The sequence below is a fragment of the Pan troglodytes genome, chromosome 11 (assembly GCF_028858775.2).
Source record: "Pan troglodytes isolate AG18354 chromosome 11, NHGRI_mPanTro3-v2.0_pri, whole genome shotgun sequence".
Classification (NCBI taxonomy): domain Eukaryota; kingdom Metazoa; phylum Chordata; class Mammalia; order Primates; family Hominidae; genus Pan; species Pan troglodytes.
Window position 1 is genome coordinate 41381879 of NC_072409.2, and position 13163 is coordinate 41395041.

General features: G+C 43.8%; 2 pseudogenes; both read right to left on the reverse strand.

The window, feature by feature from the left end:
* Window positions 1-2702: 2702 nt before the first annotated feature.
* LOC100614345 (putative protein FAM220BP) lies at window positions 2703-5789 on the reverse strand (annotated as a pseudogene).
* LOC129135968 (small integral membrane protein 10-like protein 2A) lies at window positions 3590-3795 on the reverse strand (annotated as a pseudogene).
* Window positions 5790-13163: the final 7374 nt, after the last annotated feature.

Here is a 13163-nt window from a genome sequence, read left to right on the forward strand (position 1 = left end):
TTAGCCAGGATGGTGTCGATCTCCTGACCTTGTGATCTGCCCGCCTCAGCCTCCCAAAGTGCTGGGATTACAGGTGTGAGCCACCACGCCCGGCCTCTCGAGCTCATTTTTAAGGTAACGCTGCTAGGGTTCTGAGTTTGAGAAGGGATCTTCTAAAGGTAAGCTTAATATTGCAACTTTCACCACAGGGCCTCTGTCTAAATTGCATTTCAAGTGGAAGGAAAGGGGTGTAAGAAGTGAAATAGAATTTTGCTGCAGACCAAAATCATTCTACAAAATGTAGAAATGATAATAGCTTACCACAAATTGAGCAAGATTTAACGCCAAGTACAGCGGTGTAGACTTTACAAGTATCCACTTCCGTTGGGTGATCAGACAAGCTGAAGGGACACACAGGATTTGGGACAGTAGCCCTTTAGACAGTGCTGGGTGTTGAAGACAGAACTTCATCGTAAATCCGTATGTTCTAATCTGATATTTATACAGGCTATGATCGTCTCCTGAAATGTTTCCCAATTCTTTATATGTCTTTTATTTTTATTTTTATTTTTTCTTTCTTTTTTTTTTTTTTATTGATCATTCTTGGGTGTTTCTCGCAGAGGGGGATTTGGCAGGGTCACAGGACAATAGTGGAGGGAAGGTCAGCAGATAAACAAGTGAACAAAGGTCTCTGATTTTCCTAGGCCGAGGACCCTGCGGCAGTGTTTTTGTCCCTGGGTACTTGAGATTAGGGAGTGGTGATGACTCTTAAGGAGCATGCTGCCTTCAAGCATCTGTTTAACAAAGCACATCTTGCACCGCCCTTAATCCATTCAACCCTGAGTGGATACAGCACATGTTTCAGAGAGCACAGGGTTGGGGGTAAGGTCACAGATCAACAGGATCCCAAGGCAGAAGAATTTTTCTTAGTACAGAACAAAATGAAAAGTCTCCCATGTCTACCTCTTTCTACACAGACACGGCAACCATCCGATTTCTCAATCCTTTCCCCACCTTTCCCCCCTTTCTATTCCACAAAACCGCCATTGTCATCATGGCCCGTTCTCAATGAGCTGTTGGGTACACCTCCCAGACGCGGTGGTGGCCGGGCAGAGGGGCTCCTCACTTCCCAGTAGGGGCGGCCGGGCAGAGGCGCCCCTCACCTCCCGGACGGGGCGGCTGGCCGGGTGGGGGGCTGACCCCCCCCACCTCCCTCCCGGACGGGGCGGCTGGCCGGGCAGAGGGGCTCCTCACTTCCCAGTAGGGGCGGCCGGGCAGAGGCGCCCCTCACTTCCCAGATGGGGTGGCTGGCCGGGCGGGGGGCTGACCCCCCCACCTGCCTCCCGGACGGGGCGGCTGGCTGGGTGGGGGGCTGACTCCCCCACCTCCCTCCCGGACGGGGCGGCTGGCCGGGCCGAGGGGCTCCTCACTTCCCAGTAGGGGTGGCCAGGCAGAGGCGCCCCTCACTTCCCGGACGGGGCGGCTGGCCAGGCGGGGGGCTGACCCCCCCACCTCCCTCCCAGACGGGGCGGCTGGCCAGGCAGAGGGGCTCCTCACTTCCCAGTAGGGGCGGCCGGGCAGAGGCGCCCCTCACCTCCCGGACGGGGCGGCTGGCCGGGTGGGGGGCTGACCCCCCCACCTCCCTCCCGGACGGGGCGGCTGGCCGGGCAGAGGGGCTCCTCACTTCCCAGTAGGGGCGGCCGGGCAGAGGCGCCCCTCACCTCCCGGACGGGGCGGCTGGCCGGGCGGGGGGCTGATCCCCCCACCTCCCTCCCGGACAGGGCGGCTGGCCGGGCAGGGGGCTGACACCCCCACCTCCCTCCCGGACGAGGTGGCTGCCGGGCGGAGACGCTCCTCACTTCCCAGACGGGGTGGCTGCTGGGCGGAGGGGCTCCTCACTTCTCAGACGGGGCGGCCGGGCAGAGACGCTCCTCACATCCTGGACGGGGCGGCAGGGCAGAGGTGCTCCCCACATCTCAGACGATGGGCGGCCGGGCAGAGACGCTCCTCACTTCCCAGATGTGATGGCGGCCGGGAAGAGGCGCTCCTCACTTCCTAGATGGGATGGCCGCCGGGCAGAGACGCTCCTCACTTTCCAGACTGGGCAGCCAGGCAGAGGGGCTCCTCACATCCCAGACGATGGGCGGCCAGGCGGAGACGCTCCTCACTTCCCAGATGGGGTGGCGGCCGGGCAGAGGCTGCAATCTCGGCACTTTGGGAGGCCAAGGCAGGCTGCTGGGAGGTGGAGGTTGTAGCGAGCCAAGATCACGCCACTGCACTCCAGCCTGGGCACCATTGAGCACTGAGTGAACGAGACTCCGTCTGCAATCCCGGCACCTCGGGAGGCCGAGGCTGGCGGATCACTCGCGGTTAGGAGCTGAAGACCAGCCCGGCCAACACAGCGAAACCCCATCTCCACCAAAAAAAACACGAAAACCAGTCAGGCGTGGCGGGGCGCGCTTGCAATCGCAGGCACTCGGCAGGCTGAGGCAGGAGAATCAGGCAGGGAGGCTGCAGTGAGCTGAGATGGCAGCAGCACCGTCCAGCTTCGGCTGGGCATCAGAGGGAGACCGTGGGGAGAGGGAGGGGGAGGGGGAGAGGGCTCTTTATATGTCTTTTAAAGCACAATTTAACATATGCTAAAAAATTTCCTTCCGCATCAACCAGTTTTGAATTTAAACTCAACTAAGTCTGCCAGGTCGTACAAACCACACCTTAATCATTCTAAGACAACTCTTAAAATTAATCTACTTGTATTGTTCTGCTTGTACCTTAACTATGGCATAATGAATTTGCTAATTCAAAATGTTGCAGAGCCAGTAACCCCAGTGTTATCTGCAGACCATTTGAGGTACTTTTAAGCATTTTTTTGAATTCTATTGTTTGCTTTGAAAATATGGGGTTTAAACGGTCAAGGAAAATGCGTTTTGTCTCGTCATTCAGGAGCTCTTCGGGACACGCCTGCAGTGTTGCAGACAGGACGGAATGCAGGCAAGAGGGTTCCAACTCAGAGCGCAGAGCCTTGGGAAAAGCACTTGGTGGGTCATCCTGAAAACTTCCCATTTCCGGCAGTTTTTGATGGCATGGCAGTCGTGACACCCGAGGCTCTCCTTTGGGGCACTGTCCTCTGTGGCCGTGGGTGGCCCTGGGCCCTCCTCCCAGCCAGTCCCGCCCCAGGGCTTCAACACCACTGCAGGACACCCGAGCAAAATAATCTGTTGGAGCAATGAACAAACCCACGGCTGCGCTCGGAGTGGCTGCTGAGGCTGGATTTCTTCTTACTGATTCTTTCACATATGGAAGAACTGGGCCGCCACTGGGAAGCGAGAGGCCAGCCCCGCTCGGATCCTTTCTCATTTCCAGTGATAATGCCTCACTCTGAATTTCCATCAACCGCAGGCTTATTCATCCAGGAGGGTGCATCTGCAGGCCAAGGGCCCTCCAACGGCATTCTTTGCTTAAGGCTGTATGACAGTTTGTCCGAGTCACCTCCTCCCGCCCACTGCACTTGTGCCAGGCAGGTGCCGAGGGGCCCTCTTCTGTCCCTCATGCTTCGTGTTCTTGGATGCCGTGGGCCTGAGGTCACGCCTTCGTCAGTCCGGGAGGGCCTTCAATGGATCTCAATATGAACCTATAGGCGGACGTTGAGCATCATGGAAGCCACGATGTAGAAGTAGGGGAAGTTGATGCGCAGCCACCAGGCCAGTTTGAAGAAGACAGCAGCTTGCGAGTCAGCCCCTTGCGTAAGACTCCACAGGAGCTGGCGGCGGCTGAGCGCTAGAGCCGGACAGCCAGGCGCGACAGAGCCGCCGCCATATAGAGACCGGCGCTCCCACAGCCCGCCTGCCCTCTCCGTGCCTCGTCGCTCGGGCCGCTGGCCTTCGCTTGGCGGGCTCAGGGAGCGAGGGAGGCGGCGGCTAGACTGGCGGGCGAGCGGGCTGCGGGAGCGGAGTCCGCGCGTCACGCTCGGAGAAGCACCTCCGCGAGCTGCCGCCTGGTCCCCCAGTTCACTGTATTTTTTAAATTTTCTTTGAGACTGCCTTTTGACCCATGGATTACTTAAAAGTGTGTTGTTTTGTTTCTAGTCATTTGAATATCTTCCTGTTATCTTTGTTATTGATTTCTCATTTGATTCCATTGTCATTACAAAACACACTCTATATGATTTCACTTATTCAAAATTTGTTGAGGCTTGTTTGATAGCCCAGGATATGACCTATCTTGGGATATATATTTTGTGGTCATTTGAAAAGAATGTGTATTCTGATGTTGCTAAGTGGAGTGGACCATAAATGTTGATTTGATTTTGTTGGTTGGTTCTTGAGTTGTTCTATATCTTTACTGATTTTCTGCTAGTTGTTCTATCAATCATTGAGGGAGAGGTCTTGAAGTCTCCAACTATAATTGTGGGCTTGTCTATTTTGTCAGTTTTTGATTCATATATTTTTCAGCTCTGTTGTTTGGCTGGCATCACATTTAGTATTGCTATGTCTCCCTGGTGAACTGGTCTTTATGTGGTTAGATACCGTCCGTCTCTATCTGCTAACTTTCTTTTCTGTGCTCTAAAATCTACTTTTGTGATACTAAAGAAGCCATTTCTACTTTCTTTTGAATAATATTTGCGAAACATGTATTTACCATCCTTTAATTTTTTATTTTAACCTGCTAATATTATTATATTTGAGATGATTTTCTTATAGACTTCATACAGTTGTGTCATGTCTCTCAATCCACTCTGCCAATCTCCATCTTTTTTTTTTTTTCTTTAGACAGGGTCTCACTCTGTTGCCCAGGCTGGAGTGCAGTGATGCCATCTCAGATCACTGCAACCCCTGCCTTCCAGGTTCAAGCAATTCTCGTGCCTCAGCCTCCTGAGTAGCTGGGACTACAGGCATAGGCCACCATGCCTGGGTAATTTTTATATTTTTGGTAGAGACAGGGTTTCACCATGTTGGCCAGGCTAGTCTTGAACTTTTCACCTTAAGTGATCCGCTTGTCTGAGCCTCCCAAAGTGCTGGATTACAGGCCAATCTCCATCTTTTGATCAATACATTTAGACTATTTACATTTAGTGTAATAATTGATGTATTATGGTTCATGTCAGACATTTTATTTTGGGTTTTGTTTGCTCTTTCTCTGATTTCTCTATTTTATATTTTCTTCCTTCCTATGGATTACTCAAACTTTTGTTTAGAATTTCATTTTCATTTATCTGTTGTGTTTTTTAGGATATCTGTTTGAATATCTAGTTTAGTGGCTGTTTTAGATATTACGTTATAAACATAACATCACAATCTACCAGGGTTGACATTTTACCACTTCAAGTGAAGTATAAAAGCCTTATGTCCCCTTGTGTTTCTTTGCCCTCTCCATATTCCTTTGCTCCACTCTCATTTAAGATGATATAATTGTCTTAAATATTTTCTCTATCTACTTTTAGAACCATATCTACCAGTTTTCTACTTTTTGCTTAAACTGTCAACATAATTTAGAAAACTCAAGAGAAGTAAAGCCTACAGTCATTACCTACAGTTTGCTTACCTTGTTCTTTCTTCCTTCTTGATGTTCAAACTTCCTGCTTTTACCATTTTATTTTGTTTAGAGAATTTCCTTTAGCTACCTCATTAAGTGATTTCGGCAGGTGACAAATTCTCCTAATTTTCCTTCACCCTGGGATATTTTTCCCGTGTATAGGGTATTTTCTTTCAGGACTTAAAACGTATTTTGAACACCCGTTTGGCCTCCATAGTTTCTGGTGAAAATCATGTTGCCGTGCAAATTGTTTTCCCTTTGTAGATAAAGTGTCGTTTTTTTCTGACTGAGTTTACAGACTTTGTTTTTAGTTTCTAGAAGTTGAATTATGGATGTGTCTTGACATGGATTTGGGGGATTTATCCTGTTGGAATTCACTTAGCTCACTGAATTTGTGGGTTTATGTCTCTTGCCAAATCAAATTTGGGAGATTTTTGGTCATTATTTCTTCAAGTACTTATTTTGCCGTTGTCCTCCTTCTATTCTCGTTCTGGGACAACAATGTCTTAAATGTTACATCCTTTGTTAGTCCTACAGGTTCCTGACACTCTGTTCATTTTTTTTTTCCCATCCCACTTTCTCTCTGTTCTTCAGTTGGGGTAATTTCTATTGTTGTATCTTGAAGTTCACTGATTTATTTTCCCTATCCCTTCCATTCTGCTGTTGAGCCCATATGTTGAGGTTTATATTGTTATTTATATTATTATTTTTCAGTTCTCAATCTCTTCTTTGTATCTTCTCTTTCTTTGTAAGCAAGTTTGTATTGCTTGTTGGAGGGTTTTTTCTTCTTTTTTTTTTTTTTTTTTTGAGATGGAGTCTCATTCTGTCACCCAGGCTGGAGTGCAGTGGCACGATCTCGGCTCACTGCAACCTCCGCCTCCTGAGTTCAAGAGATTCTCCTGCCTCAGCCTCCCGAGTAGCTGAGACTACAGGCACATTCCACTATGCCCAGCTAATTTTTGTACTTTTAGTAGAGACAGGGTTTTGCCATGTTGGCCAGGCTGGTCTCGAACTCCTGACCTCAGCTGATCCACCCCCCCCAGGCCTCCTAAAGTGCTGGGTTTACAGGCCTGAGCCACCACACCCGGCCATTGGAGGCATTTTTATCATGACTGCTTTAAAACATCTATCAAATCACTTGAATTTCTTTGTCATCTTAGTGTTTGTACCTATTCATTATCTTTTTAAAAAACACCTTTTAACAGACTTTATTTCCTAAAGCAATTATATGTTCAAAGCAAAAATGAGCCCAAAGTACTGAGAGGTCCTATGTATCCTCTACCCCTTCCCCACATGCGCAGCCTCACCAACTGTCAACATCCTATATTAAAGTGTTACATTGGTTCCCATCAATGCACTTACACTGACACATCATTATGACCCAGAGTCCATAGTTTACATTAGTGTTCACACTTGATGTTGCATATTCTGTAAATCTGGACAAATATAATAATGACATGTATCCACCGTAACAGTATCATACAGAATTGTTTATTGACCCCCAAAACCCTTAGTTCTCCACCTGTTCATCCCTCACTCTCCTTAACTCCTGGCAATCACCGATCTTTTTACTGTTTACATATCTTTGCCTCTTCTATAATGTGTAATTGGAATCATGCAGTATGTCGCCTTTTCAGATTGGTTTTTTTTCACTTAGTGATATGCATCCCAACTTCCTGTTTTGCAGCCAGGCACAGTGACTCAATGCTGTCATCCCAGTACTTTGGGAGGCTGAGGTGGGCATATGGCTTGAGCCCAGGAGGTTGAGGCCAGTCTGGGCAACATGGCAAAACTCTGTCTCTACAAAAAATACCAAAATAAAAAAAAAGTTTCTCCATGTCTCTTCATGGAGAGAGGGTCTCACTCTGTCACCCAGACTGGAGTGCAGTGCTACCATCATAACTCACTGTAACCTCAAACTCCTGGCCTCAAGCAATTCTCCCACCTCAGCTGCCTAAGCAGCTGGGACTATAGGTATGCGCCACTACACCCAACTCTTTTTTTTTTTTAATTATTTACATTTTTGTAGAGACGAGGTCTGGCTATGTTGCCAGACTAGTCTCTAACTTCTGGCCTCAAGCTATCCTCCTGCCTCAGCCTCATTTCTTTTTAGTGCTGAATATTCCATTGTCTGTATGTGCCATAGTTTATTTATTCATTCATCTACTGAAGGACATCAAAGTTGCTCCTGAGCTTTAGCACTTAATGAATAAAGCTGCTATAAGAATTTGTGTTTAGATCTTTGTGTGGACGTAAGTTTTGAACTCATTTGGGAGTTATTTTTAATAGATACAAAGTCTCAGCTTTGCAAGATGAAAAGAGTTGTGAGGATGGATAGTGGTAATGGTAACAGAGCAATATAAATGTCTAATACCACTGAACTGCATTCTTCAGTGTATTTTACTGCAATTTTTAAAAACTAAACAACATGACCCTCATACAAAAATGTACCACCTCACTTTCTCAGTAAAATTATTTTAGCAAAGTTCCAGTGGTAACAGAAATCAAAATCTTAAAAATACGTATATTCTTTGAGTCAGTAATTCCATTTCTAGATATGTATTCTAGAAAATCTGGCAAGGGAATAATATTGTAAATACACACATTTGGCGTGATTTTTTTCAAACAATGACAAGTGGAAAACCACCTCAATATTTCAGAATAGGGGATTGGTTAAATATCACTCTGATTATCACCACACAATTAGCTATTTACAATTATGATCTAGATGGAGAACTGTAACATGAAATTTTGTTCCAATATTTTGTTTTGTTGAAAAAAGCAGATCACAAAACTGTGTGTGTGTGTGCGTGTGTGTGTGTGTGTAATGCTTTTCAAGTAATTAATCTAGAGAATTATCTGACAAGCATCCAGAGATCATGTTAAAACTTTATGCAGATGAAGCTTGGGGAACCTGTCTAACATTTTATTCGCATAAAAACATCTCTGAGTGCTCATTCTGGGCCAGGCCTTGTATGTATACAGCTCATTTAGTCCTCACAGCAGCCCTTCATGGTGGACACTTTCATTATTTTTTTTTCCTTTTTATACTGTGCTAAAATATACATAACATAAAATTTGTCATTTTTACCATTTTTAATTGTGCAATTCGGTGACATTAATTACAGTAACAATGCTGTGCTACCAACATCACTGTCCTGATCCAAACTGAAATTCTGTATCCATTAAACAACTGCCAGTTCCTCCTTCCTCAGCCCCTAGTAACCTCTATCTCCTTTTACTCATGAATTTACTAATTCTAGCTCCTTCGCAGAATGGAATCATGCAGTATTTGTCTTTTTGTGTTGGGCTTATTTCATGTAGCATATAATGCTTTCAGTTTCACCAATATTGTGGCAAATGTCAGAACTCTTTCCCGTCTCATTGTTGAATAATATTCCATCCTATGTGATGCCACATCTTCTTTATCCATTCATTTGCTTGTGGACACTTGGGTGGTTTCCATCTTTTAGCTATTGTAAGTAATGCTGCAATGAACATTGGCATGTAAGTATCTGCTTTAGTACCTGCTTTCAGTTCATCATATATATACCTAGAAGTGGAGTTGCTGATAATTCTATATTATAATATCATAGAATAATTTTATGTTTGATAGCTATGACAAGTCTATGTTTAACTTTTCAAGGAAACACCAAACTGTTTTCCACAATGGCTGTCTCATTTTAGTGTCTCCCAGCAGCAATGCCCAACGGTTCTAATTTCTCCACATCCTCATTGACACTTGCCATTTTCTGTTTTTTTCATAGTAGTCATCCTAATGGTTGTGAAGTGCTATCTCATTGTGGGTTTGAATTGCATTTTCCTAAGTATGGAGGATGTTGAGTACCTTTGCATGTGCTCATTGGCCTTTTGTTTATCTTCTCTGAAGAAATAGTTTTACTCATTTTTTAATTGAGTTTTTTGGTTGTTGATGAGTTACAGGAGTTCTTGATCTATTCTGGATATTAATCCCTTATCAGATTTATGATTTGCAAGACTTTTCTCCAATTCCATAAGTTCCCTTTTCACTCTGTTGAGTGTGTCCCTTGATGCACATAGTTTTGTGCTTTTTGTTTGCACATAGTTCTTTTGTTGTGTGTGCTCTTAGTGTTTAGTGGAGGTTCATACCCTCTTATTTTTTCTGCATTTGTGGTTTTTGAAAAATTTTATACAAAAAGTATTTTTAAAAATAGTCAAAATGATTGTGATTGTATCCAGCCTCTATCATTTTACATTCCATGTGATTTTAAGGAATAGTCTTAAGCACCCTGAGTTTCATTTCCTTCACCCTTAAAGGGGATTATATCTACTTCATTGGGTGTATGAGAACTGATATCCTATTATGTATAAAATGCTGAAAACGATTCCCAGCACTGAACAAAATTTGCAAACTAATATATCATTGTCATCATCAACAATAACAAAAAATAATAGCAACATAATATACTATTATAGCTCATTACACCATGTCCCTATTTTGTGTGTTGTCTATTATTTTCATCAAAATAGAATTATCAAGTTATTTTAAGTCATTATTTATGCTTCTGATTATTTCTTGGAATATTAAAAAACAATTTGGGGGATTGTCTTAGTCCATTTCTACTGCCAAAACAAAATACCACAGACCGGGCAATTTATAAACAATAGAAATTGATTTCTCATGGTTCTAAAGGCTGGGACGTCCAAGATCAAGGTACCAGCAGGATTGATGTCTGGTGAGGGCTGCTCTCTGCTTCCAAGATGGTGCCTTGTTGCTGCATCCTCCAGAGGAGTATAACACTGTGTCCTCACATGGTGGAAGGGATGGAATGGGACAAACTCACTCTTTCAAATCTTTTTATAAAGGCCCTAAACCCATCCATGAGGGCTCCACCCTCATGACTTAATCACCTCCTGAAGGCCCAACTGCTTAATTCTATCACATTGGCAATTACATTTTAGTACTTGAATTTGGGGGATCGGTGGGTATAAAACAGTTTAAGAATACTGAAGCCTGTAGCCAAGTTGCACTCCACAAGTGAATCACCAATAGTAAAAGAAAAAAGTATAATTATATTGCTATATTTTTACAACAGCAGATTTGTAAATTAAAATGTTACCTCACCAATTTGATGGCATAAAGTATTACAAAATGTTCTCATTTCAACATGAAGTTGCAAGTAATTTCATATATTCCTCATTTTTTCTTCTGTGCATTCTGTCTTTAGCCATTGATTTATGAATGGTCCATGTAATAATTTAACCTTGTATTTCTCATATATTTTTAAATATTTTTCTAGATTGTCTATTCTTTTTAATTATGCTGTGCTATGCATGAAGAATTTCTAATTATTTTAATTTAATCCATTTAATTTTTCTTTTTTTTTTTTAATTTGAGAGAGTCTTACTCCGCTTCCCAGACTGGAGTGCAGTGGCACGATCTCAGCTCACAGCAAACTCTGCCTCCCAGTCAAGTGATTCTCCTACCTCAACCTCCAGAGTAGCTGGGATTACAGATGTGCACCACCACGCCTGGTTAATTTTTGTATATTTAGTGGAGACGAGGTTTCACCATGTTGGTCAGGCTGGTCTCTAACTCCTGGCCTCAAGTGATCCGCCGGACTCAGCCTCCCAAAGTGCTGGGATTATAGGCGTGAGCCACTACGCCTGGCCTCTTTCTTTTCTTTTTTGATTTGCTTAAGAATTCCTAAGACCTCTCAAAAAACATGAAATTTCTATTATGACATAATTAATTGTCCAGCTGTTAAGAACTTATTTTGTTTGTATGTAAAAATTGTCAAACAACTTTATAGCCTCCAAATAATTACCTGGTTTCCACAACACCATTCAGTAAATTATTCTAAATTTTCCACCAAATTTATAGCATCAAATTATCAGGTACTTTATTTTTATTTATAATATAATTATTTTCTTTTCTCTGTGTTCTATTTCTTTTAGTTATCAGGTTATTTCTATGCTCATAACTTAATTATCTTTTTTTACTACATGAAATGCATTGCATATACAAAAGTTCATGAATGAACTTTTCTTTTCATGATGAACTTTTCCAGTGTAACTTATTGATTATACTTTCCTATTTATTACTCCAAATTAATTTCAGAATATCTTTTTTTATAACATATTAGCTCCTTGAATACAATTCTATCAATAAATTGAATTTGTAACATTTGGCAGCTTTTCAATACTTAATCTTTTTTCCATCACCCTCATATATTTTTCTAGGATTTTAAAGTTTTCTTTATGTCATTTCCTAAGTTCATGGGTTCTTTTATCCGGTTTATTTGTACTTCTCTGTGTTTCTAAAACATCATAGTTGCATTGCTATTTGGGTAGAATCCTTCCTCTGAATATTCCCTAATCATTAGCATGAACACTTTTTGCCTACTTCTTTGTTCCTAAGTTATGGGAGTGCCTGTTGTGCTTTGACCTTTGAAGGAGCATTTTATTTATTTTTATTTTATTTTTTATTGTTTTTTATTTTTTTGAGACGGAGTCTTGCTCTATTGTCCAGGCTGGAGTTCAGTGGCTCAATCTCGGCTCATTGCAGCCTCCACCTTCCAGGTTCAAGCGATTCTCCTGCCTTAACCTCCCGACTAGCTGGATTACAGGCACGTGCCACCACGCTTGGCTAATTTTTGCATTCTTAGTAGAGACGGGGTTTCACCATGTTGGCCAGGCTGGTCTCAAACTCCTGGCGTCAAGTGATCCACCTGCCTCGGCCTCCCAAAGTGCTAGGATTACAGACATGAGCCACCATGCCGGGCCTGAAGGTGCATTTTAAATGTCAGTGAAGGTCTCTGAATTGGGGAGAATGAAAACACACAGAGGCTTGGGATTAAAGCGGGCATGATGGGGAAGCAGAGGGGCTTTCTCCTAGTGTGTTTCTCTTCCCTGTGGGGAGTGATGAAAACAAGAGAGACATGAGGGGTGGAAACTGGAAGACTCTTCACTGCTAGGTTTGCCACAAATGGCTGCAGAAACTTTCCTCATCATCCATAAATTTCAGTTTTTTCATTTGTAAATGTTAATGCTGGGAACAGATCATCTCTTAGGTTCCATTTAGAGCCCACAGAGCCCAATGGTGAAGGGCCTGGTCCCAGGAGGCATGCTGAGCAGAGGCTGATCCTTTGCTGAGCAGAGGCTGATCCTTTGCTGAGCAGAGGCTGATACTGTGCCTTTCGGGTTACTCCAGGCAGGTCAGTGGGAAAACTTCAGTTCATTGACAGGGCCTTAATTGTTGGGACCTTGTCAGACACCCCTTTGCAGACAGTGTCACTGAGACTGCGGCTGCGATGATAATCAAAACTGGCGTGGGAAGGTCTTTTCCAGGATCCTTCCCTATATCTGGGGACTTTCTCTGTCATTGCCCTCTAGGACCCTGCTCTCAAAGGCTCCGTGTGTGGGGGGAGGCGGCTGCAGAACAGCAGAGTCCCCTTTGGTAAGAGCCTCACCTTTCCAAGTCTCTGTGCGTGAGGAATGCACAAAACAGGGACGTGTTCCAGTAAGTTATAACGGTGTATTAGGTTACTGTTACTTTGTGGTTGTTGAGGATCTTGATGGTATATTAGCTAACATGTCTTAGCCAGACACGCTCTTTGGCATTTTATGTATAGTACTGTATCAGTTCTCACACATCTATTACGGTAGCTGTA